Consider the following 26,233-nt stretch of genomic DNA (forward strand, 5'->3'; position numbering starts at 1 on the left):
ATTTGAACATAATGAATCTTGAATTTGGTCTCTGCAAAAAAAATAATAAAACAAATTATAAAAAAAAATTTAGAAAGTCTCTTTCAAAAACTGTTAAAAATTCAGTACATTGCTGATAGTGTTTCAATCATTGATTCAGTGAATTCTAGATATCCCCTTTCTGTCTTTCCTACCAATCCTGAAAATGCTGATTTCCTGCACAGGGTGAATGAAATATCCTCTGGAGAGGGTAAGTGGAGTAGATGCAAGCGTTGGACTCAATGCTATACGGTGCCTGGGCCAGGAGACACACATACATCCCAGCTCCACCACAAGATGCTGCTTGCATTAGAGTCTTGGCATCCACATTGTGTAGCTCTGTCCATGAATTCTACCAGGTTTTCTTCTTGAAGCATTTCCTGGGTCATCTTGACAAGTCGTTCTGTTAGAGCAGCTAAAAATATTTGTAGCTGGGAATGGAAACCGCGCCTGTTCTCAGCGTGGTCTGAGTCACCCCTTTGTGGAGTGTTTGGGTGTCGGGCTGACTGCGCAGTGCTGTGCACGTGTTGAGGTGCACGTGTTGAGCCGCCCGCTGGGACGGATTTCTCCAGCACCTGCGGAACAGGGGAGGCCAGAGCTAATAGGGGACAGGTGGGGTGAGGACAACCAGGTTTGGGGGCGCAGTGCTGAGCCAGACGGTTCCCGTGTCTGTGTTGCACGTGGGGGGGGGTTGCCCCAATTGCTGTATGCGTGAGCCTCTGCAGCCTTTGGCAGTCTCTTGCAGAGAAGCAGTGGCACTTCTCCTGCTGAAGAATGTCAGGGGATTTCATCGGCCCTGTGCTGGCCTTGGCTTGCCCTGTGGAGTCGGTGGGGATGAGGTTATGTCAGCTGCAGCAGAGGAAGGACAGGCAGAGCTTGGCCATCCGAAGCTGAGTTCTATGGAGGCGCAGAGGGATTAGGATCAGGCTGAGGAATAAAGATCGCAGTACCCGTTGCACTCAACCCCCTCACTGCAATCTGCAACAAGAAATTCCTGAGTGGTTTTGTGATTCGTTTTAGTGGCCTCAGCTGTCTCAGCTAGCTATGGGATTGGTCTCAATTAAGATAACAGCGAGGGAAAGTGCTCTCTGTTTGACTGTGCTTGCGTTGGCACCGTGCTTCTCTTGTACCGATCTGGCTGCTCTCTTGGGGCTGGGAAGGATGGGGCTGGGTGGGACAGCCTCTGGAAAACACAGGTCCTGTGGGGCAAGTGCGTCCCACCGGTCCCAGGAGGACACCCGCTGTAACACTCGGGCATCCAGAGAGATACCCTGTGGGAGAGGGATGTTAACTCCAGCGAGTCTGTGACAAAACACAGCGATTTGCTTTTACTCCAAAAGGAACATCTTGTTTATAAGAATTCCCTTCCTCCTTTTCAGGTTATACCTTTACCATGAGAAATACCCACTTACTGGAATGCTTGTTATTTGCATCTTTCCTAATTTTTTTAGCAACTTCTTGCTTTGACATATTCAGCTAAATGAACAGGGGGAAACTTGCATTTGTTTACTTCATCTTTTAGAGATAAAACACCTCTGTGCCTCAGCCTTTGAAATACCGTGAATGATGGTTTTTGAAAGTGAATTTAGAAAATATTCTGAATTAAATATTTATGTTTAAGCTTTTACAAGGCAATCTGAATAAGCCTTTTGGGTTTTTTCCACAGCAGACTTAATTGTCCTTAGCCAATATACAAGAGTTTGATTCCCTGGCTACAAAAGCCTTCGGTTGTTTTTTGTGGAAGGGTCAGGTCCTCCGTAATCTCAGTGCTAAGGTGCCGAGCTAGGATATAATTAAGAGGGTTTTGCCCACAAATTGCACTCCTGAAGTGTAACAGTGTAGGTGAGTCCAGAGAGCGAAAGTCTACACGGCTGCAGTCCCTGGTGGACCAGAATAGGTTAAATGCACAATACTCTCACCAATTACCGTGTGCAGTTTCGAAGGCCAGCAGGTTGTGGTATTGACTATTCCAGACTTCTTGGTGCAGCAGAGAAATGCCTCTGTGCTGGGAGACTGAGTGGAGAGGAAGGTAATATAGGTGCAGGAGACTGCGAAAAAGATCGTAAGACAGCATGCTCTAGAGATGGAGTGCAGAATGCCGGAGAGGAACTGCACATCCATACTGACAACAGGAAGAGAGAAATCTGTACAGTTTTGGACTTCTCTGCCTGTCCTCATCCTGGTGTTCAGGAGCAAGGATGGGAAATCAGGGATCAGAGGCTAAAACTATGCATTCTGCTGGGAGCGAGCAAGACTCCACTAGATGTCCTTCATGTCCACATAAATGACACTGTCAGGTTTCAGCGAAAGGGCTGAAAGGTGTCTGCAGGAGGTGAGGGATGACACCTGAAAGCGTGGATCTATGAGCACTGCGGGGTTCCTTTCTGCATTAAGTGAATTCATGCATGGCAGTGAGTGGCTTGCTCAAAAATGTGACCTATGTCCTGGAGAAGTGGTGTTCTTGGTTAAAACTACTCTTTAGATTGCTGAAAGCAAAAACTAACCCCTTTGTGGACCTGGTTATGCATTATACTCTTGTTTGTATGTTCTAGATGGCTGCTGGAGGCTTTTTTTTACACACTTTAGTTTATAATACATTATTGTTTATGTTGACTATGGCCATGAGGAAACTGATGTGGGCGTTAGGAGTTTCCCAGAGACAATCTGATGGAAGGCTAGTGTTCGCTAAGGCTGTGGTGAAACCAAGGAAGGAGTTCAAGTTCCCGGTTTGAATGAGGACAATGGCATCTCTGTCACTGAAGTAGATGGTTATTAGTATTATTAATACTCGTATGATTAGTAGCTATTAATAATCTCTTCTTTGGCACATAATGAGATGGGCACGTTGTGCGGACAGCTTGAGATCTCTAGCTGTGTTCACAGATGGGGGGAGGCGTTTGTTACTGAATGCAAAGTTGTAGGTGAAGAGGAGTCGGTGGTGAGGTGTATGTACTGAAACAGAGAACTTTAGGCCTTTCTTACTGGTACACTAGGCAGGGTATGGAGAGGATGGCGGTGAGTATGCTGGTGGCATCCATTAATGCCCTGGATAGTGCTAGTGAGGAGATCGTTTATGATGCGTAGGTTACGGATGTTGCGCCGATGCATTAATACTCAGAGCATTAACCGCAGGAGAGAGGAACTGGAACCAGCAGTGCAGAGTGGAGAACAGATATCGCTAGGAAGACTAGTGCTCTTGAGCTGCTGTTCTGAGCTGTACTGGTGCTTATGCTATCTGCTTTCCACGCAGTTGCGCTCTAGGTCTAACAGGAGAGCTGAGCCTGGAAAGAGAAAGGCAGGGATGGGAAGGAAAGAGAACAAAGAGAAGAGAAAGTGGAAATTGCTGAGGAATTGATTCTCAGGCAATGTCTGCTCAGCGAACTGTTAATTCTGTCAGATGTTTAGTTTCAAAAGGTTTGCCAGGTCTTTTAGTGATGCTGTGCCATTTCTAACTGCTATGTGATCTTAGCAGCATTGTTGGGTTACTGTGCAACTTAGATGTTCCCGTACGGTGTGTTATGTTACAAGATGGTATCAATAAGCACAACTTTCAGAAGCTGAATGTTCTTTTATGATCAATGTTGATAAAATAAATGTCAATTTGCACAGAGCACATCTGCATCCTGCAGCAAGCTGGGAGATCACCAACTGTCCGGAGAAAAGCTACATTCAGCACTGAAGGAACAGGACTGGCAGTGCCTAATACCACGCATTGGAATAACTGCCTACTATGCATGCTCAGTTCAATTGCTTTCCATTATGTTTGCATGGAAAGTATTAAAGGAACAATGCAAAGCTGCTTGATTTCTAGTGTTTAATGCTGAAGAAATATGGGCAGATGCTTTTACAGTTTCTCACTTGGCTATTTTCTGTCTTTTTTGAATGGGGAAGGATGAAGAATTTTAGCAGCCTACATGCCTGAACAATGCGCGTAGACAAACGCGTGCAAAGTGATACGCTGTTTGAGGTGCAAGGGCAAAATTAGTATTACTGATACCATGGCAAGGACGTGTGATGAATTATACCTCATAAGAAAGCACTTTATATACACTGGATTTTGAGTACTTTTATACTTTGTGCTTCTTGGAATTTAAAAATGACTGATTAATCTGACATTATCTGAGAAAACTGTGACTGCAGTGTTCCTCTGTTAGGTTACAGGAACGATATCTCATCTTAATGGAATGTATGGCAAGTTGCGAAGCTACTGTGGCTATATCCCACAGAACAAAGTTGAAAAATAAAGACGTAAGCTTCTGGATGGTATAAAACAGACTTGGGGAAGAGAAGGGTCTCCAAGTAAAGACAGGTTGAAGAAGATTGAAGGACGGGTATGGCAAAACAGGAATTCAAACAGATGTGGCAATTTGTTTTCCAATATAACCATCAAATGGCACTTAAAATGCCTCATTTGTATTCTGTGTCAATGTAATAGATGTAAATCTTTCCGGGAGTTACTAAATATGCAGTTTGGTTGGCAAGTACAAAAAGCATATGATCAATGGGAGAAACTTGCAGGAATTTTTTGTTGTTAGGACAGCATGACTGAACTTTGTGGGACTGGATCACTCAAACGAGCCCTCCTTTTTAGGCCATTCATTCTGCCTCCCTTTGTGCTGTTTTGTCACTTCCCAGCACTTAAACATTTCTTCTCAGCTTATAAGTCATAGTAACTGCCTAGTGACATGTCTGCTTTTGACCCTCATTTGCTTAATGCACAGAGGTCCCATCCATCACACACATATATGTTGCATCTGTAAATAAGGCTGCCTGCTACGGGTTTTAAATGATCTGCATTAGGAAGAGTCACTCCCTATGAATGTGGATATTGCCGCAAATGAAACCGCTATTTGTCAGGATTAGGGGAAGCAAAGGGGAAGATAAATTTCAGTTAAAAAAGGACTTGTCTGAAAAGACACAACAGATATCAACAGAGTTATCGAGGTTTCAGCCTTTCTGAGTAATAACCCTGTAAAAACAGTGTGTGACAATATCAGTGAGTCTCACGGTGGCTTGCCAAGTCCGCTTGTGGTTCAGCTTGAAATTCAATTTCCAAATACATTCCAGAAATTTCAAGAAAAAGTGCTGTTGGTGAGGACTGCAGTATTTCCAATGGATGATTTCCAACCTCCAGTTCTGAAGGGGAGCTTTCTCAATCTATTTGTAATGCATTTTTCATTTAGGGATTAATCAGTTCTCTTCCCTGGGAAGATTATATTCTTTTCATCTTTGGCCCTCTTTTCCACTGGGGCATTATATAAGAAGTGGGATAGTCTCACAGAGGGTCAGTGAAGTATATTACCTGTATTACCTATATATTAGGAGCAAGAGCCTTATCATGCCTGCTACAAGAGCCTTATCATGCCCTCTGTAGTCAAGGCAGGAAACTGGTTTACCTAATCCAACGTTCAATTCCAAAGAAAAATCCCGACTAGCTTCTGAGTTGTAAGATTCCCAAATCCTGCTTTTTCAAGGAAGTGAAAAGTCATCATTCTAGGAATAGTTTTGTGTTGCTAAAAAGAAGTTGGCATCTGGAGAAGTATTGGCACAAATTATGTTTTTCTAGGTTCTCCTCGGGTTTTCGTCATTACAGTATTTAGCAATACTGCCTTATCCAGAAATAAACATGATCTTCTGTCTATTTGGACATACGTTTCTCTCTGTCGTGCTAATCTGCAACATTCCTACTTAACTGAACAGTTGTTACAACGGATTTAATACCTTATTGGCTATAGTACACGGAAGTTAATTTTCTCCTTTAAAGTTGTCTGCCTAAGGCTAAGGCTCCCTTCATTTCCAAACTGTATGAAAACTTAGTTCAGCGGTCATTTGCTAAGAAGACCAGGGTAGAGAGAATCTGTTCATCTGTTAGTACCTGTGGTTGTCCTGTTCGCTCACACTCGTTTGCTACGCCGCAGCCATTGACATTTGAAGTCTCACTTACAAAGACTAGCACTCTGAAATCTGAACGTTGACCTATTCTGAGAAAGTTCAGCTCCAGGGTGTATGAAGTAGTCATCAAAACTATCCCGCACAGCTCTCTGTCAGAGAGGGTGTTTACATCCTCTGTGATTTGGTCAGGCTGCTCTGTGTTTACACTGCCTGCTTCAGAAGGTTGGGTGAGGTGCTGAAGGCTGTCATGGGCTTAGCGTCACACGGATCTGCACTGATGCAGTCTAAATCCAAAGCCTGCCTTGTTTACAGTATGCGGTCTAGCCGTGGGAGTGTCCATTTTCATTCCTTCATATCCCATTTGGACAGCTACTAGATGGAGCACGCCAGCGTATTAGGTAATAGCTGGGGTATAATGCCTTTGTCTTAGAACTTTACTACGTGTTGAGAAGACGCATACGGCAGCTCTTTGCTAGTGTTTCTCTTCCCTAGTCTCTCCCTATTTCCTATTTTACCGTCACGTATTCTGATATTCATCTTCCAGAGTACTCAGTTTAAAGTGCTGCTTTGAGGTACTCCATCTCTGAGAAGTGGCATGTGTATTTGTTTTCTTTCTCTATCTGGAGGAGTGTGTATTTCTGGGATCTGTTTTCTGTATCTGGAGGAGCGCGTGTGTGTAAATTGCTTTGCTTTGCAGCGGTTGCCCGCAGCAAGTGCTGCTCAGGCACATATACTCCAGCTGCTCTGTATGGCCGGAGGCAAAATAACGAACTGGTCATTTGCACGGAAGACCAGGGTGGAGGCAGTCTGCTCCAGCAGAGGTCAAACCTATATGTGATGCATCAGTCTGTAATCTCTTCTTATCTGCCTCTTGTTTTCTTGTTCTCTAGTCATTCCTTCCACTGATTCAATGCTCTCAAGCAGGTAACTCTCTTGCTTTCACATCTTCTCCTTTCTGTATGGACTCTGTTTTCCAAGAGACTATTGTTTTCCCCGTTGCCCACGGGACATTTGGTTGCTGTGGCAGTCTGCGGAATGTCTCGCAGTGAACTCCCGCACCACCTGTTGCTCACCTTGCATCTTGTCGAACTACACTGTCAAGGGGAATTTTGTACCAACTGATTCTCTGAATATTTAAGCTAAAAGTAATCTGCCAAGAAGGGTGTCAGCAGAAAAAGAATACTGCAAAACCTAGAAAATAAGTCAAAAGTACAGTTATCTTCTGCAAACCAACATTAAATAAAACCTTACAGAGCTCCTTGTTTACTCCCTCTCATGACTTCCGCGTTTAGTGATGTTAAAGGTCACATAGCTTTTCTCCAATTCTTTGTCGTGATTGGCTTTCAGCTTTTCGCCACTAAATAGCGCGACTAAAGGAGTTAATTCGTCAGTGATGATGGCAGGTGGAGTTGTGGCTGCAGGCTCAGAGTTTGGTCTTCGGTGAGGCTGTCTCTATGGTATCTGAGAAGATTTGCTTTGAAGAATTACAAAGTTGTATCCTTCTAAGAACAACTTCCTTCGAATTTCAATCTGAGTAGAACGTACCCCGTTTTACTTGTACACCTTTCCAGACACCTTGCTAAAAATCTCCAGACAGAGTTCCACTGTCTGGAGTGGGCGTTAAGTCTGTTTTGCAATTTTAATAACAAAGAGGAAGAGAGAAAGAACATAGAAATGGGAGATGGATATTTGTGGCAGCACAGCTAGACGCTGGTGCTACAAACCCCATTCCTGGGGCTTTCTGGATGGTGTCAGGCGGGTTGATGTTCTCTGTGTGAGCCTGCTCATTCAGTTTAGAAAATCTTTGGCAGATAGCCACTATTCTTGCTCCACATATGTGCAATTTCAAGCGCCATGGGCTGCTCGATATGCAAAAATTACACGTAGACCTTGGATTCTACATGTTAAGTAGGAACTAGGGGTTTATTCAGCATTGCAGACACTGATCGAATTGCACGCGTTTTATGAACTATACGCAGAACTGCAAACCACCTGTATTTCCTCTGTTTTTCTGTGCTAGTGTTAGTCCAGGGCATGTTGGGGGCTAGAAAGGAGAGAGCTCAATAAGACAGAAAAATCGGGCAGATTGGAGGAAATAAGTAAAGAGTATATGTTACTTTTGTCTTGCATGTAAGTCTCTAGGAAGTAAATGCAGTAGCCTACTCTGTCCTTGTGTCTTCCAACGATGAGAATTAGCCCAAAGCAAACTTTGCAGAGAAATCGCATGTCATTAGTATTTTCATATTTTTACTATTCCTGGAGTGACTGAAGGCTCGGGCAACATGAAGGAAGGAACAATGATGTATTCTGCTATTGCTCTGGCTAGATATTCCTCAGCAAACTTAAAAATATTGACCAGGCAATTTTAGAGCAGATACTGCTCCAAACAAATGCCTTATTATAACATTCTAACAATTATTCTAATTCTGATTCAAGTGACATTTAAATATGCTTAATCCTGAATTTTTATGCGTTATTTTGCATACCACAAAAAGATGCAAGCAAATGTACTGTAAACTGCAGATTTTATGTCTTTAACTCTTGAGCCATGTAGTAATTTGTTTTGCTTTCACCACAAAGCTCCATTGGTCTGGTTTATATCACTTTTTCACGAGCTGGTTTTCAAGCATATTCTTAATCTCAAGCTGCATTTGCTATAAAAACAAATATGCTCTCAAGAAGCAGTATTAAAATGTGTTTCTTGGTGTTATATGCTTTCCATCTTCAAGAAACACACTGTGTTTCATTTCTCAGGGAAATGTTAATCTTTGGGTGTACGCAAACAGCAAATCTTTTTTTCTAATTTCATACTTAAAGATAATAGGCTGATTCACACTGGAAGAAGTGAAGCCTGAAAGGGAAAGAGGTTTAAATTTACAGCTAAGCAGTCTATTTTATGTTTTGTCTTGCTTTAAAAAAAGATTCATGGCTATTTACATGTAATTGTGCGCACAGAATAGGTCGTTTACGTAGTTATACATCTTTTCCCCTGATTAGAGCTTTTGTTTGTTATCCAAATCTTAAACCAAAAACAGGGTTTAAAAAAATAAGAATGGGAAGGCTCAATGCAGAGAGACTGTATCAAAATGAAGCAAACTGTCAGGAATCTATGAATATAAATAGTTTTTAGCAAAAACATGTTATCAAGGAGTTCTCTCAACTATATTTGGCATTTTTGGAGCAAGAGTGTTGGTGCTTTATTAAAGTACAGCTCCGTGAAAAGGGAGAGTTGGTTGGTGGAGCCTCAGCCTGGAGTGTCCTTGAAACGACTGTAGGAAATCGGAAAGGTGTGCTCATGCTACTGTGGCAATATCCAAAAAACCATTTTTTTTTTAATGTTTTTGGAGCACGCATCAACCAAAAAGCTGTAAATAATCTACAGGAATGCTGAACTGTCACAAAATTATTTATGATGAAAGTGAAGGTTATAAAATATTCATCTTTTTTTTTTTTTATTCATGTAAGATGGTAAAATTAAACAAGGTGAGCAGCACACCTATTTTCTGTGTCTCCTACTTTCCTTCTTACTGCCTAATAATGACGGGGAAGAGGCGGACTGGGAGCATTCCAGTTATAGTTCTGAGCAGAATTTTATATTGTTACATGCTTCAGACTCTCTCTCAAATTTGTACTTAACCTGATGACTTAGCCTACAAAGCATATGTTCCCCCTCAGCCACACAGACTATTAAAGACAGGCTCATCTTTGTGAAGAAGGAGCGGTATTTTGAAGCAGGAGCTCATTACCGTATGTGCAGCCTTGTGCTGCTCTTGTTTTCCAGAACTTCAGTCAGTTAACAGGGGCTGCATGCGAACATGAAATGCGGGATCAGACTCCAAGGCGATACGTAATACTAATCTCTTCTGCCACTGAAATATAGCGGAACTGTGGGGTTTTTTGGTTACAGGCTGCTCTTGGAGGGTTTCTCTGTTGCTGCCGTTTCAAGCCTGATGACCTTGCATGTTAACCATCGTTCTGCTTTGGCAATGTGCTTGCTGCTGCTGTAGGTGCTCACCGCGTCTGTGTGTGAGCTGAGAATCACCATCACGCCTTCGCTGGTTTTAGGGGCAGTAGTTCTCTCTCGAGACGATGAGCTCGCAGGCATCTAGATCGGCACCGGTCCTTCTTATCTCTGATCTTCAAAGAGGTGTCAGATTCACAAAAGAGCTCCTTACCGCGCGTGCTGCGAGTTACATTCATACTGGCCAGGCTGTGGGCATCGGGGGAGAAAGCAAGGTTGAAAAGACACCCAAGGGTGGAGGTTTGGATAGAGCCCGCAGCGGAATGCTTAACAGTTTCCCTCTTCAACTAACTCCAATATGGGGAAAAACCCCAGAAAAAGAATGCTTACTTGTGCGGGTTCCTGCTTCTCTCTTACTCCTTTCCTGTGCCATCTTGCCCGGAGCCTTGAATGTGTTAAAGGAGGCCAAATGGGAAGAGGGGAAAGAGAGAAGGCGTAGAAAGGGGAATAGCACCATCCAGTCCCTGTGATGTGGTATACTTGCCAAAAAAAAAGGGATACCACCCACTTTCAGGATGAGGATCAGGCTGCTGCAAGCGTTTATTCAACTGCCAGTGCTGTATTCAGTTCTCTGGATGCCATTCCTGAAATCGTCTCCCAGACCCCAGCTGTAAACATAGTTACTAAATGCATACCTCATAAAAGCACTTCTAAATGCAAATGGCCGGGTTTTCTTTTGTGTACATAAAGCCATTTGGGCGTGCACGTGGGTGTGCATCATATTCAATTTGTCTGTGATTGATAGCCTGTCTTCCAGACCAGAGGGATAAAAAGAAAAGTGGAAGTCAAAGCCTCTGATTTTTATTTCAGCGGTAGCCAGCCACATACATCTGTGTGCAGAATTTGGCACTCAGCAAATCTAACTTTTGCCAAACCAACAAGAGTAATTGGTGTAACAAGGCTCTCATGAAATGAAAACACGCATGAACCAAGTATTTCACATCTCTATATGGGAAGTTATTTTTAGGGTTAATTTGGGTTATGCGGTTATATTGTTCCTGCTTAATATAGGGTCTTTACTATGCAAATGGCGCTTGTAAGGAGCAGAAACCAGCTGGTTTAGTTGGGCAGTCTTAATGGCCAATGGCCTGGCCATGGTAGATGCAGCGTAAGCATGTGTGATGACATTTTCCTGCGCCAGACCCCCTAGAGTACGCTCCCAAGCACTAATCACTTTTGTGATAGGCTGCAAACAGTGAGGAGAGAGAAGTTTGACTGATAAACAGATGCTGACCAGATACTGTGGAAATCTTTTATTTATTTATTTATTTATTTACTGTCGTGTCCATATTGTATGTAGTTCTGTCACTAAGGGATGCACTTAATAGACATTACAATGTGGAAAACATATTGATTGGAGCTGGTTATGTGGCATTGGGATGAAATTGCTTTTTCTGAAATGCTTCTTGGAACTAACCGAGGTGTTTGAAGTCCTGACTAGGCATTTCTAGGGTAGACCATGCAATTACAAAATTACTGTTTCTGGAGTGGTATTAACCAAGTTCATCATTATTTTTATGTGTTGCAGATTATGTTCATTTGCTTCCTGGTATTTGTATCTGTAGGATGTCCTGGGATTGTACTTCCATTCCTTTCTCTGCATGCAGAATAGCGAGAATTTACATAGGAAAGAAAACTAAGATTCACATGAGTCAAAGATTTGAAATATTGTATGCCTTATGGTAAAACCAGGAGAACTGGATACACTCTTTTTGCGTTTGATTAAACTAGTATGCTGCAGCATTTGGGGTATTCATGAGAATTTTATGCTGACATGGGGAAGGCGTTGTATTATCAACTCTTCACTCCCTTTAAGAGAAAGATCGGCGAAAAGGGAAGGGGGAACAGAATTTAGGCCTCTCACAATTACTGAAAAATTATTTTTGTAGGGTAGGTCATGAGCACATCAGGTTTATCACTTCCTGAAAGTATAGGTGAAAAAGAAAAATGGGTTTGTTTTCACATAAAGCTTCTATGAAATTTTTATAACTTTCTAGGGTGGGAGAAGGGAAATCCTTTTTTTTTCCTTCTCCAAGATGAGTGGGGATATTCGATACTGAGGCTACAACTCCACAAGACACGGCAGAGATCTTTGCAATAGGAATTCAAGTAGTGCATTTTTTGGTGTGATTCATGTGAAAACTGAAAGTTGTACAGTTTGAGTTGGTCCTGCTTTAAAGCAATATTTTTTGGCAAAGAGAGAGGATACCTCTGATGAAAATGAAATTGGTTCCTAAAGACTGTTTCAACAGACTTATCAAAAATCTCTCAAAGTTGAGTTCAGGCCAAGAAGTATTGCCTGCCATGTACTCTGCGTTCACTGGCTTGCTTCCTCCTCAGCACTGGTCTGGCTCGGAACCTCTGTCTGAAACCGAACCAGTGGCGAAATTGTGGACAAGGAAAAGGAAAGGGAAAGGGAAGGGAACAATCTCATCCTTGATTTAAAGAAGTCTACTCTGGTGAGCTTTGCAGCTCAGTTTTTTCATTTCAAATCATACAGTTACAATCTGACCTCTCGGATGCTCGTGTAACCTCAGCCCCATCACACTGAGCTTTGTGTGTCAGTGAGGGAAGATGCATCACTGCACGTGTCACCCATGCTTTGATGTCTTTACAGATACCTTACAGAAGCATAACAAGCAGATTTTTAAAACTACTTAAAAACAATTTCTGAACAAAAATTAAAGACCATCTCTTCAGATGAAAAGAAGAATGCCCAGCTGCATTGTCTAGAATAAAGCAGCAAAGGGTGCATTACGCTGAAGCTACAGGTGCTTTTACATAATGGTATCAGCTCTGAGAACAGAACTAGAGTCTTGGTCCGGTCACCCCCTGACAGACCCCATAGTTCTTGCTTGACAGTGTCAGATGTGGTCCTTGTCTTATTCTTTTTTTTAATAGTGCATAACCCATGTTATCTCTCCGCATCAATATCCCCTAGATAATGGCCATCCGTGCTTTAAAGGCTTTATAGGTAAACTACAGCTATTTAATATTTTCTTTTATAGTCAACCAGTCTTTTTCTTTTCATGAAGGAGACCATAATGATCTAGCGATACAGCCTAGCACTGCTTTGTCTGTTATAGGATTGTTATGTTTCCATTTATATCACCATCTCCTCTGTACTCTTCAGATCTAGAAAAAGAAAAAAACCCTACTGCAGAGTTAGATTTTCTGTTTGTAGAAATGCATTTGATAGCAGGGGGAGGGGGTGTTTTCATAAAGTTCAATTTTTTAATAAAACCCAATTTCCTTTTCACATCACAGCCACACTATGACAAAGGAATTGCAGCAGGTGTCTTTCGTGGAGAGAACATAATTGTGAAGCTCGCTGGCATCCTGCTTGCTCAGTCTCTCCAGCACTGACAGCTGGGTGAGGGGCTGCCATTAGAGGAAGGCTGTAGCCCAGCCGTGGCTAGTGGTGTCCACAGCAAAGGAAGCCACAACAAACTGTGCAGGACCCTGGTCTGGGAGTCTCTGTCCTTTGCTGCTTGTCTGTCACCATGCCGTGTCCCCTGTCCTACTGAGGTAGTTGGTACTGAAGCACAGGGTGAACTCTTAATTCCCAAAGGGCTCTTGCAACCCAGCCCAGAGGGCAATGGTTTCCTCATTTGGTGTTTTCGGTCTAGCCGTCACTATCATTGGAACAGGCCACCCAGGGAGGTGGTTGAGTCACCATCCTGGGAGGTATTTAAAAGATATGTGGATGTGGCATTTAGGGACATGGTTTAGCGGTGGATTTGGCAGTGCTAGGTTACCGGTTGGGCTTGATGATCTTTAAGGTCTTTTCCCACCTAAATGACTCTATGGTTCTGTCACCATGTGAAAGGCGAGGGGTTCCCACTTGCTGTGCTCAGGTGTCATTGTGTTACAGAGCAAACCTCCCTGTGGCTGCCTCGGTGCTGCAGCCGGGGAGGGACGGAAGGGCACTGCAGGGCAACAGGGCTGACCACGGCCAAACCTTTGCGTTTTCCGAGCGAGAGGGCCCCTTCAGACAGCCTCTGGTTTGCAGTGGGGCCCTGCGCTTCCTCCTACCACCCATAGTCCTCAGTTCTGGGCTTGTAAGAGGGACAAAACAGTGAAACAAATGGTTGATTCTCTCTCTTTAACTTTTGCTTCCCAAAGCGCTCCTTATCACATTCTGCTTAAGAGGACAGAGCCTGACATCACAGTGAGGTGGGCTGCTGTGATACTGCAGATGTAGAGCACGTGAAGGTCTGGATGACTTTCATTTTCTTAGCCAATGTGCAATTTCAAGAAAAGGGAACCCTGCCATGGATATTGTACCTTTGTTACTAACACTTAAAACCTGCATTGAAGCAGAGAAAGCACAGAAGTTTAAATGGAAAGATTCTCGGTAATGTGCAATAGCCTGCTGGATATCTGCTTGGTTTTCACCTGTCTTCTGTATCTGAATAAGCAGCAATTTCAATACTTCTCTATCCAAAATGCACTTCTTGTTCTAGTGAAAAGATCTCAGGTACTCCTTCCAGGGAGGTGATATGCTACAGTGACCTCAGACGGGGCTGTCCTGGCCAGGTAGGGAACACTCATTCCTCCAGCCTTGTTAGTACAGGTCTCCAATCTGAATTACTGAATTTCACAGCTTTATTTCTGACTCATCACATGAAACATGGAGGTTACTCTGCCCAGTGCTGTGTCTGTAGCTGTCCTTTCCAAATCCTGCTGATAAAGTCTACTAGCCCAGAAAGGATTACCATCGGTATTTTGAAGTCACCTGAAGACAAGGTGTCCTGCTGAGCACTGTGTAATAGCAGATAGCAGCTGCTGCATGCTTCCTTGATACTTTTTTCCCCTGTTTAGTAACCTTTGATTGTTGCTGTCAGTTGTACAAGGCTTATAAAACCTGATTTCTAGCTTCAACTGTGTGCGCATATCTCTTGTTATTGTCTGTATGCTTAGGTAATCACTCATGTTGACAGAGAATTTCCCTTGTTCTTCCAGGTCAGAGACCCTCTAGTCATTACATTAATTTGAACAGTTTAAGAATGGTAACAGCAAAAGCAGAAAACACCATTTGCTTTCTTTAAATAAACAGCTAATCTTCCTGCAACTGCAATACCCTCTGCTTATCTCTCTCGCATATTATACCATAAATTTATGCTGTCTGTGAGCTCTAACCTCCTGGATGTTTCATAATTCTTCCGATTGCATCCTTGGCAACAATTGTGATTTGCAGCCTGTCATTAGTTATGTTGTCCAAGTATCTGAGATCAGGTGCAGTGTGTTGAGAAGTTGATGGAGCTGACACAGTTCTAACACCACTACTACAGTAGATGTCTTTTGATAAATCAGTAGGAAAAACTCTCCTTTTTTTTTTCAAATGGGTTATTCTCTTAGTCTTCCATAATATGGATGTTGATAGGTTTCAGCAAGGTCCTGACTTATGTGGGTTGTTTTTAACCCAGCGTTACATCAGAAGTGTTACTGAATCATATGGGATGTTTTCTTCTGTTCTGTTCTTCTTCTTCTTTTTTTTTTTTTTCTTTTCTTTTAATCGGATCTTTGCATAAATGACACTTCACAAGAACAATTCGGTCTAAACCTTTGCTTCAGGTTAACACATTCACTTTCCCATGTCAAGCTGTCCCAGTTTCAAAGAGCTATGAACCCCTAAAAGCAATTTAGCACCATCGTACCAGTGACAGATTTCACTCTGGACAAATCCATGCTGAATTTGTTAATCTGTCAGATGGACTTTTCAGTGTACAGCCTGCTCATTTCTTACAGTTTCAGATAAACACAGCTGGTGCAGTGGTATTTGCTCCTGGTTCATGCATCAAGCTTTACCTTCCCATTTGCATGTCCATATCCTTAATCTTCTGCAAATATTTTCTGAATGAATCTTCCTGTGTTTAATTTGTGGCTATTTTTCATATGGAACCAGTGTTTTCCTGCAATGTTCCAGCTTCTAGGAGACTCCTGGCTCTAGATCAGGGATCCATGGCTAAGAGGGGCAACAAAACCCAGCAGTGAGACGAGCACAGGGTCAATTCAAAAGAAACAGAAGGTGGTACCAGACCCAGCCGCTTCCTCTTGCCTCCAAACATCCACCAGCCTGTTAGCGCATACACAGAGCTGAGAGCAAAGGAACTCTGTCCAGTTTTGCAACTCACTGAGCAGAAGCACATCAGTCCTGCTGGCTGTGTCCATAACAAGTAGAGCATCATAACTGCAGCACAAACCTGCAGTTGCCTGTCCTGAAGAAGACCTTAGCAAAAGCACAAACAGTTAATGCTTCCTCTCCATTCAGCTGCTGGTGTCTCTGGTGGGGCTGCCAGTCTGGAGGACAACTGCTCTGAGTGGCTTTTTTTTTTCATTCTCAACATCTGCCCAGCAGAAACTGGATTGATCCACGCAACTCAGAAGCTGCTGAATAGCTCTCACTCGAAAATAACTCTTCTTTCTTTGTGGTGTGACCTGAATTTGACGTAGACACCTGAAGGCAGAAGGCTGTATTTGGGTAACATTTCCAGGTAGATACTCAGGAAGTCCTCCACCCTTTTCTGTTTTCAGTTAAGTCTTCTGGTTTGGGATATGTAAATTGAGTTCAAATAAGTTCAAAATAAGATCCCTTGCTCTTTCCCACATCATCCATCAACTTACATCAGACTTTTCCCTTTGGCTAATGGTGGGGTTGGTGTACTCTCAGAAAACAACCTCTGGACTGGGCTGCACAAATTGCATGTAGAGTGTTCAAATTTAAAGGTACGGAATTTAAGTTTAGAGATGTAGAATGCAGCAGGGAGGTTGCTGCAGCCCTTTGCAGCAGAGTGACATTTGTTCACTGTAGGCATGAGTGTGTTCATTAGCACATCTTTGAAGCTGATCTGGTGAAGCTGAAAGTAAATGCAGTTCTTACAAGTAAGAATTTACAGAAAAATGTATTTTTGCAGCCAGGAGTGGAACTTACAGGGACATTTGTGGTCTGATTAACCATTTTCTTTCCCATCATCCATGTTCAGAAGATGTGTTTTTTAAAACTAACAAGCGAGAGGCATGTCGGGCTATTGCAGTAGTAGGGTAGTTTGGATTCTAACCATTGATTTAAATGTATGCCACCTGCCAGCGACTTAAAGGGGAACTAGCGGTTGTTTTTAGTATAAGACACAAACTCCGCCAAATAAATCCAATATTAATAGCTTGTCTCCTCCCACCAATTACTTCAAAGCAATTGGATGTTTTGAGACAAGTATTGAATTGTTATCAAAATGTCTCAATCTCTCAGCTCAGGCTTTGACATGTTCTATAAGGAGTTTATTTCTTTAGCCAGAAATATGGCATTGAGGATTCCACTCAGTAACTTCCCACTCAAGTTATAGATTTTCTGTCAGAAAAAATAAAATCATGCTTGTATACAGCTACGATTAAAACATATGGCTCTGCTTTGGCATCTGTTCTTTTCTTCTATTTAAAGACTTGGAAGCGTATAATAAAAGGAGTAGTTCTATGACTATAGTTTTTGTGAGGGATTTTACCCTGATGTTACTATAGTTCTTTATTCTTTGGTCTCTGGATCATAGCTTCTTACGGGAGCTGTAACACCTGAATTAAAATGTGTTTGATAAAACTAATAAAAGACTAGATCTGGAAAGGTATTAAAGTTTGTTGTAGAAATACAGCATAATTAAGCTGAAGATTTGCATAGCCACAGATACAACTGGAGAGCCCCTCTGAGCTTTCTAAATTGGAGATAAGTAGTGATACAGTTGTAGTAGAGTGAAAAAAACCATCTGTCCTCAATACCTACCTAGACTAAATTTGGAGAGCAGAAAAGGTGTCTGAAATTCGCATGTAACTTTTCCTTCTGAGCCATACACTTTACATCTCTGTGAAGTGTATCAGTTTTAAAATAAATTTATTTTCCATTTTGTTGCCATTTTTACTTTTCATGTTCCAGCTTCTGAGTTATCAGATTGAGTGTTACAGCGTTATGGACACAAATATGGAAACGATCTTGGTTGGTTGGCAGTACCTTCACACTCACTGATCAAACACTAAGTACCATCTGATTACTTTGACAAATCACAGCGAAGAATACAGTTTACAGTTGGATTGTCAGGATCCACAAGAGCAAAGTACGTGCTAACATATTCATTGCATTCAAAGATGAATACATTTGAGGAAATCACGATCTTCACATTGATCATCTTTGAACCAAAGTAGGCTGAATTTAGTGAATAAGTTACTCATTAATTATTTGTTCAGCTCTGGAAACAATGATGAATCTTTTAAAAGTAGCACTGAATTTTTTTGATGAATAGAGAGCCTTGAAAGCATCTGGTTTGGATGTATCTGTGTATTCACATTCGATTGGAGTCTTTTCTCACTAGCAGGCTAATGAGAGAAATAAAACTTGTACTGCCAAGAGACAAATCCTCCCATTGAAATTGTTGGGACTTTGGCCACTGATAAATAGGAACAACAATCGCCTACAAGTCCCTGCGTGCTCTTAGCGGTCCGGGTAGAGTGCTGGCTAATGGTTCCACTGGAAGCCAAGAAAGCAAATTCCATCCAACAGGTTTCTGGTGCATATAGTTTCTCTTGAGACATCAGAACAACAACAACAACGCTGATGATAAACCCACCAACAGAGGCTCAGAGAAGCAAGCATTGTCATTAACTTCTTTTGAGTTACCGTAGTGATCTGCTTTCCATCTGTGGGATTCAGTGATCCAAGGAGGCCTTTAAAACAACTGCTTTGTGGCTATGAAGTACCACAAGAAGAGACAAGAGATCTTGTGCTTCGGGGCCTCCGGTAATATAGTTCATGGAAAAAACGCAAGACAGAATTCTGCACAGCTGACTACAGTGACTGTAGGAGTGCTTGCCCGAGGCACTAGCCACCGTGTACTGGGACCTAGAGAAATGGACCAGGGAGACAGCTCCTGTGGGGAAATTCCTGCCTTAATCTTCCACTGCTTTGCACTAGTGTGTGGTGCATGTTGCATCTCTGTGGACTGGTTAATTCATAGAATCATGGAAAGGTTTGGGTTGGAAGGGACCTTTAAAGATCATGTAGTCCACCCTCTGATTTATTTATTTTTTTAACACCATTTCCTTGCCTCTTTGACCAATTCAGAAGAGCCATTCCTGGATTCCTTGGAGATATTGCATAAGTCATAATGCCAAGCTCTCCCATCAGCAAATTTCTAAATACTTAAGTAGGGGGTTTGGTGTCTTTATTCCTTATTTTCTCTGCAGGGAAGCCGAGGCACTGAGACATGACATGACCTCACTAAAGTTAAAGAAACAAAGCACAAAATACGCCCCCATCTCCTGAGCCTCGTCCTTGCGCTCTCCCCATCAGACTGTTGGTGCCCTATGCTATTTAGACCCAATGACTGCAGTCATCTTTTTCAGAAGTTTTCTTTTACTCAACCTTTACAATGTTCTCTTTTTCTTTCTTGCAGCCTTGTTTCACGCACATTTTTAAATCCATTTGCATATTACTCCAGTTGTTCATTATAGCTGATTCAAGGAAAGTTTACATTAAATAACTATATAGGTATATATCTTTCTCGATTTCACATTTGAAGATAGTAAGTAGTGGTGGGGTTTTTCTATGACAGCACAGTTTTGGCCCTCAGGTTCTTAAATCAGCAATGTCACTTTATGGCTTTTAATTTGTATATTTTGAGTGTTCCAACCTGACGTATTTTGAGCATAAGACATACAATGAGAGCTCGATCTAAAAATGTAGATTCATTGCTGTGACTCAGAGAAACAGAATTACCATATCATAAGTTCTTGGTAATCTGTCTTTCCTAGGGCACCTACAGTTTTTGCCATCTGCTCATATCGACTTCTCCCTTTTGGCCAACTTGAATAGTCAGCTCCTTGAAACAGCAGAGATTTTCATTGTATTAATAATTAAAGATTATGCGATGGGTGGAGACATGGGCAACAAACATATCAAAAGTCTTTCCTTTTCAAATGCTCTTAGATTTGTAGCTGTTTGTTGTTCTTGCAAACCTTCTTCTTTATTGCCCTTTGTGGATGCGCTGACTTCCAGAAGCTTCCTCCCTTGCTACTCTTCAAGCAAAATCATCTTTTTTTCCTCTACTAGTTTTGAAAGCTATTCAAGATGCTGCTTGGTGTCTTTTGTGTCTTGTCTACTTCTTTGGAGAGAAGTTAGAGGAGTATTTAGCTGGATGCAGATTAAGATCTTAATCACTCCCACTACTTCTTTTGGCCTCATAGACATACATTTAAAGTTGCCATCTTTTGAGAAATAATATTGCTTTAAAGCTCAAGATCTGAATTACTCTCACCGTGCTGAATGCATCAATATTTTAGACACTTGAAAAGACAGTTAGTTTTATTAGCTTTGGCCTGCCTTCAGAGTAAAGCAATTTTGACCGTGGATATTTTTTAAGGTGGCCCTGGTGACTGGGGAGGAACCAAAGTTAGATGCTGGGCGTGAGTGGGAGGGAGTTGTAGGACAATAGGTCATAATACAGCTAAAGGAGAAGGATGAAAAGGGAGGATCATGGTGACAATTGCTCCATATTACTTTCCAGGGAAAAGTTCCAACTATATGGAAGCTGTCTAATGAAAGTGCCAGGGAAAGAGTAAAAGAGAAGTAAAAGTAGGCATTCAAAGGCCCAGGAAAGGACTCCCGGTTTGAGGCCTGGAGACGAGGATACTGTTCACATCCTACAAGTGAGGCCTTAGCAGGAAGGTGGAAGGAACACAAAAAGCCTAGGGAAAGAGCTGGAAGTGTGTTTTGTTTAGCCTGCTGCTTTAGTTTAACCTTGCAAGGGTAGGATTTGGCTTTGGATAGAAGACCACTATCACAGGAGCTTGTGTGACACAGCTGGAGGAAAAGTGGAGGAAGGTAAAAAGGTACCAGAAATGGTATCTGTTAATATCTTGTTTTAACAAGTCAATTTTGGACTTGTAGAGGTCTTGACAGAATATTTGTTAGATGTTAAATGTGAAAATCTATTAAAGGATAAAACCTCTCCATGCCCACTTCAACTTCGTCATGGTAACTGTGGCCCTACCAGCTGATTTCGGTCATATACCACTCTTGCTTTTCGTCAGAGTTAAAATGAAATCTTCTGCGCGTGGTACCCACAGAGCAGAGAACTTTTCTTAAGGTTTTGTTGACATTTGAAGAATAATGGGTTTAGTTATGTTTGAATAAACATAAAGCTGTTATTCCCTCAAACGACTTTGTTCACAGTGGATGTAATAAATCTGGTTTGCCCTTTTTATCTATTTTAGATCCCAATTCAGATATTGAAATTAATTTATCACAATACTCCTGCAGCTCATATTATCTTTATGTGATCATGCTTGTGATTAAGTTTTACTAGGAAGAATATTTGCAGAAAGAGAATTTTAAATTCATATATAAGTACACGTGGGAAACAACTGTTGTATTTCCATGAAGAGTTGTGCCAAAAGCGCTAACCAGTTATTGTGTCACGAAAGCAAAACCTATGATTCACCTGAGAGCTGGAAATCAAGGTAAATGTATTGAGCAGGGAATTTCTGTTATTAACACTTCATAATTCATATCCTAACTTTTTATTCCCTAAAAATAGTATTAATTTTTTTTTTAAGAATGAAGATACTGATGGAAATAGCCAGCAGCTTGTGGTTATTTTGCCACAAGGGGCCAATTCCATCACATTATTTTCTTAGTTACAACTTCGTTGTTTAGACAGCTACCATATAGACTTATTTCTCAGAAAAAAAGAGGCTTATCAAGCAAAAAGAGTAACATTACAGAAGGGCATTTCTTTTGTCTCTTTTTTCTGAAGAGCGAAACTATTCTCACTTGAATCAAATAATCAAATTTGGCCTTGAGTTAGTATTATTTTCTCTCAGTGCTTTTTCCTTTGCAGTTGACAAATGTATGAGTGAAGAGCTAATACGCTGACCCACAGATGATGGTGGGTACAAAAGGCTGTTTAAATACACTTTGAAAAATCTTTTGCCTGTGTAAATAGTACTTTTTGCAAAACTAATGTAGAGTTTAATAACCTGTAGGCTTTCATGTCTCACACTGCAAGCTTTAATAGCCTATTAAAAATCCCTAAAACCCCTTAATTTGTTGAGACACAGATTCCCTCCTCTGTGTGTACATCGAATCCTGAACAGTATGTTGAATGATGCACAGCAAGTTGTGGTGGGCAAAGGAAAGAGCTTAGGCAGACTCTTCCACTGTGACCTTCAGAGCACAGATTCACTGCTTGTATTTGCCCATGGAAGGAATAGTTCCCCACTGGGGAACCTGCTGAGGGAACCTGTTTAGCCTGGAGAAAAGAGAGGAGACTGTATCGATCTCTACCAGTACCTGAAAGAAGGTTGTAGCCAGGTGGGGGTCGGTCTCTTCTCCCAAGTAACAAGTGATAGGATGAGAGGACACGGCCTCGCGTTCTGCCAGGGGCGGGGTTAGATGGGATATTAGGATAATTGCCTTCACTGAAAGGGTTGTCAAGCATTGGAACAGGCTGCCCAGGGAACTGGTGGAGTCACCATCACTGGGGTTATTTAAAAGATGCGTAGATGTGATGCTTAGGGACATGGTTTAGTGGTGGACTTCACAGTGCTAGGTTAACGGTTGGACTCAGGAATTTTCCAACCTAAACAATTCTGTTCTATATGAAAGCAAGACATTTAAGTCTGCTGACAGTAGCTACAGGAAGGACTACCAGGCACAACGATGACATTGGGTTTCAGTGCCCAACTCATACTTAAAAATGGAAGTTGCAATGACCTTGTACTAAAAAAGGAATCAATTGACCTATTCATTACAGCACTAGGGAAAACATCTGGGGCAAAATGAAACGGGCAAGACCAAAGGAGGATGTTAAGCCTGACAGCTCAGTACTATTTCTCAGTTGGAACTTATAAGTTTCCTGGAATACGCTTTCTTTAAAAAAAAGCTTCTGATTTTCTACCCCATATTCCCCCTTCAGATATAAAAATGTTCCATGTTGAATTCTTTCCTAGTATTTTCTCTGGGGAGGTGCTCGCATGTAAGCCTGGTAAGCTTTATGCCATTCTGTTTGCAAAGCTGTTATAATGCTTGTAGTTTTTTTCTTACGTATTTTCCTTCAGAGATTGTTTGCTGCTTCTCCCTCCCTCTTATACAAGGGAACACTTACCTAGGTCTGGAGGATTCCCTGGGAGAACCAAGAAAGCAGAGTTAGAGGGACAGAAATCTCATTTACAGCACCGAAGAGAAACAGAAAGTCCCCTAGGCCTTCCCTGCTGTGCAGCAGGAGCTCTGGTTCCGTTGGTTTGTGTGCTGTTTCCGCTGCTGGGAAGTGTACGAATGAGTCATGACCCTGAGTTCAGCAGATTTTTATCCCGTACCTCTCCCCTTTGTCCTGTGGCAAGTCACAAGCATCTCCTCGGTTTGCAGAGAAACTTGTGATCCTTCTGCAGAGAGTATGTTGCTTTTATTTCCCTAAGGATCACAACTATGGCCTTTATGTTGCTTTCGGGTGCGTGAAATGCTTCAAGCATTCGACCTCAAGTCAGCGTAGATAATGGAACTCAGATACTGAAAAGGAATGAAAAACCCAAATTATGCAAATCCACTGCACGGAGTAATTCACAATTCCCGTTCCTGCAGCCCCATGGGCAGTTGTGGTTTTCCTGTGTGTAGGGGAGGAGGGACAGATTTAATTAGAGGAGGCTTCCATTCTAAAAGTATCTACGTTTGTAGAAGGCAGGCAGGCAGCATGATCCAATGCATGAGGAACTGCAAGGGGACCTGGGAGATCTTATGTACCTCAGTTTCCCATCTGTAAAATAATGGTAAAGTTTTACTAAAGAAGTCAATGTCGATTTATCTGCTGCTAAGGGAATTCTACAGCCAGCAAGTATTGATATATTTGATTCCATAGACGGAACCAAAACAAGTGACATTTCATACCATTCAGTGACTGATTTTGGGTGCCCCAGAAATTTGTTTTCATCATGAAAACTACTTGAAAGGCTATTCTCCTCCTGTTAAAAAATACCAGCATATACAAGTTTTCTCCATATCTTAATTTAATGTGGACAATTTCTTTACTACTTCATTGTAAAGATTAAGAGAAATAATCTATAGAGTCATAGAATCCTTTTGGTTGGAAAAGACCTTTAAGATCATCAAGTCCAACCATCAACCTAGCACTGCCAAGTCCACCACTACACCATGTCTCTAAGCACCACATCGATGCATCTTTTAAATACCTCCAGGGGTGGTGACTCAACCACTTGTTGAGTTTGTCTAGGTGGTGTAGCAGGTCGCTAACCATTTCCCTTTGGATTATGGGGGCTTCGTTCTGCTCCCCATTCCTGTCTTCCAGCTCAGGGGGCTGGGTACCTGAAGCACAACTGGCCTTACTAGTAAAGACTGAGGGAAAGGTGGCATCACCCTTTTCCTCAGCCTTTGTCACTATGTTTCCCTCCGCATCCAATAAAAGATGGAGATTCTCCCTAGCCCTCCTTTTGTTGCTAATGTATTTATAGAAACATTTTTGATTGTCTTTTATGCCAGTAGCCAGATTAAGTTCTCACTGCGCTTTGGCTCTTCTAATTTTGTCCCTGCATAACCTCATGACATCCTTGTAGTCCTCCTGCCCCTTGCCTGCCCCTTCTTCCAAAGGTCATAAACTCCTTTTTTTCCTTATTTCCAGCCAAAGCTCTCTGTTCAGCCAGGCTGGTCTTCTTCCCCACCGGCTCGTCTTTCGGCACATGGGGACAGTCCGCTTCTGCACCTTTAAGGTCTCCTTCTTGAAGAATGTCCAGCCTTCCTGGACTCCCTTGCCCTTCAGGACTGCTTCCCAAGGAACTCTCTCAACCAGGCTCCTAAAGAGGCCAAAGTCTCCTTTGGTGGTGGCAGTGGCATTGTACTACTTTATATACAGTATTTTCTTAGTTTGTTATAACTTTATCTCATGGCAGTAAACTAAAGTAAAAGTGTCCAACTTAGAATCCAAGGAGATTATAGTTTCACTCAGCTAAAGACTGTCAGATATGAGGGCAAATCTGTGACCAGTGTCATGCAGTACAGTAATAAAATATGGGTCTCAATTTTCTTGATTTTTATTTTAGTTTTGTAATTCAGAAGAAAGAATCTATTCAAATAAACTCCTTCACGTGTTGTGTTGAATAGTGAATAATTCTAGTACTGTATTAGTTCGTTATTGCAGAACAGCTCAAAGTGAATCGTCCATATTTCATTCTACCTAGGAAACAGCTAAATAAACAGAGGGGGTTTTACACAGGAGAGACAATCAGTATTCAATTCCTTCCATTCTTGTCGCCTTAGTAATATTTGTCTGGATCCGCTCTTCTGGGAGGATGTGTGAGAGCAGGGTAGGAGGATAGTGAGAGATCTGGAAATGCAGCAGCTTAGGCAAGCGTGGCAGTGAGAGCAGGCAAAGCTCTAGGTCAGTGGCTGGCAGATGGCTTACGAGCTGAGGAGGCTGCTGGCAGATGGTATTGACAGTGTGGACAAGACAAAGATTTTGGCTACAGAAAGGGAGCTTTGGAAAGACACTAGAAGTCTATCTTTCCTGATAAGAACGCTGTCCAATTTGGATGCACATCACATCTTGTTTTATCTTGGTTTTTCTTTTTCACTAGAGAAAAGGTAGAGAGGCTTTGCTGGTGTAGGAAAGAAAAAGTGGCTGAAACAGAGAATGCGAGGTCTGTTATTTGGTCTAGCTCCCAAATTCTGACCATTCAATAACAACAAAAAATCCTTACTGTGTGTAATTGGCACGTAATTATTTGTGATTACTAGTCTGATTCCTCTGCTTCTCTCACTGTTACTGAACTAATTACGCCTCTTATGCAACATTAGCAAATTAAATCATTCCAATTATCCGCATTTATTTCCTTGTGCTTTCTCTACTGCCACAGTTCCGTCTCATCACCCTGTGTGATGGTGCCTGTCACGCTTTCATTCGCAACCTACTTTCTTCTTAGGCAGTTAGTGGGTGCTGGGGCTGGGCCCGGCTGTGAGCCAGGTTCTGAGCCAAGCAAGTGCCTGAAAGGGCTGCCTCTGCACCTGTAACTCGGTGTGCCACGGACGGGCGATGGTTAAAACTAGGTGCCTACCCATGAATTCAGATGGCTCAAAGGCAGAAAGCTTGTAAATCTCTAAGAGATTTGGAGAAGAAGGAATCGCTTCAAACAAAGTAAGAAATGGCTTAAAAAGTCATTTTAGACATGCACAAAAGACTGAGTCCCAGTACTCAATTACCACCCGGTTTGGTAGCTGTTCACCGTAGGATGCCAAAACACACAGGGCAGTGAACCCTT

This window comes from Balearica regulorum, chromosome 12 (genome assembly GCF_011004875.1).
Source record: "Balearica regulorum gibbericeps isolate bBalReg1 chromosome 12, bBalReg1.pri, whole genome shotgun sequence".
NCBI classification, from domain to species: Eukaryota; Metazoa; Chordata; class Aves; order Gruiformes; family Gruidae; genus Balearica; species Balearica regulorum.